Genomic DNA, 1,302 nt, shown 5'->3' with positions numbered 1-1,302 from the left:
ATAATAAAATACATGTAAAAGCTATAATGAAAATAAATTAAAAAGTAGAAATTAAATCATTAATATATTACTATTTATATAATAAGTATACTGTCAGATGTAAAATATAACTGCAAAAGTTGGTGTTTAAGATGTTATATATAACAATTAAAATATAATTTTCTTCAGCTAATTTTACCTTTATAGTAGTTTCATTAATTACGTTACAGTTCATATTTCTCTCACGATGTTGTCATAAATAACATAATTAAAAGTAATTGAACATTTTCTTAGATTTATCGATATACTACTATATCAAACAAATTTATATATATGATCAATAGCAGCCATTATTAAATTAGTCTATCGGAATAGATCTTCTAATATCCTCCTGAGAGATCTATGGAGGATCATAATAGATAGGCCAGCTTAGGGGACGTGCAGATTAATACAGACAGAAGAGCTAAATGCGTTATTCAATAATTACTATGCGCTATTAATCCAAAATGCACGTGCCCGCTTGTTACATGTGAGCATAAATATACTATTTATCTTCGTATCTATACTTTGTATCAGAACTTCCTTTAAGTTTAATCACAGATTCTACGAATGATTTCGAGTTGATTTGCCATAATGCAATCTCTGATACATTTTTAAAATTGCAAACGATCGAAAATAAAAAGAATTTTTACAAATGAAACATATATACGTCGCGATTGAATAATAAGATCTAATCTAATTAGATTCATGTAGAATTTACGTTTCCGGATCTTAACGCTTAGTCGCGATAAATTCTCTAGCTTAGCCATGAAATTATTTAATTAAATATTTACTTCTGCCGTATTTCTTAACACGCGACATTTTGAGATTTTTACGAAATCTGTATCGCTAATTGTAAGTATCGCGGAAAGCACATTGCACTAGCTCACGGATGTTCCCACGATTGTCGATTGGAACCTCTTCCTTTGGAAACCTTTGCGGTATCGTAAGCTAAAGCGGAAAAGAGTCAGCCTTCCAATAGCCGGTAATCTTTGCTATTCCGTGGGGATCATGTACAATGTACATCGAACTGACACGACCTCGGTTAACACACATGGGCGAGAAACATATAGCGAGCGACGTATATTGTTCGAAACGTAGAACTCGTCAACATTGTGGGAACCTCTCAAGTGCAGGCAAAGTCGACGACGCGTTCGACAAGCTTCGTGTTGATGATCGATACGCGCGGATGTAGTTGTTGTGTGCGCTTTTAGAATCTGCATCGCGATGTGCAAGCCTACGTGTAATATAGACACGTCGCGGTTCGATTCCGATTCTATAGAG

The sequence above is a fragment of the Temnothorax nylanderi genome, unplaced genomic scaffold, assembly GCF_030848795.1.
Source record: "Temnothorax nylanderi isolate EJ_2023f unplaced genomic scaffold, tnyl_v1.0 TNYL_tig0189_pilon, whole genome shotgun sequence".
NCBI lineage: Eukaryota > Metazoa > Arthropoda > Insecta > Hymenoptera > Formicidae > Temnothorax > Temnothorax nylanderi.
The sequence above is the reverse complement of the archived record's forward strand: the minus strand, read 5'-3'. Positions refer to the sequence as shown.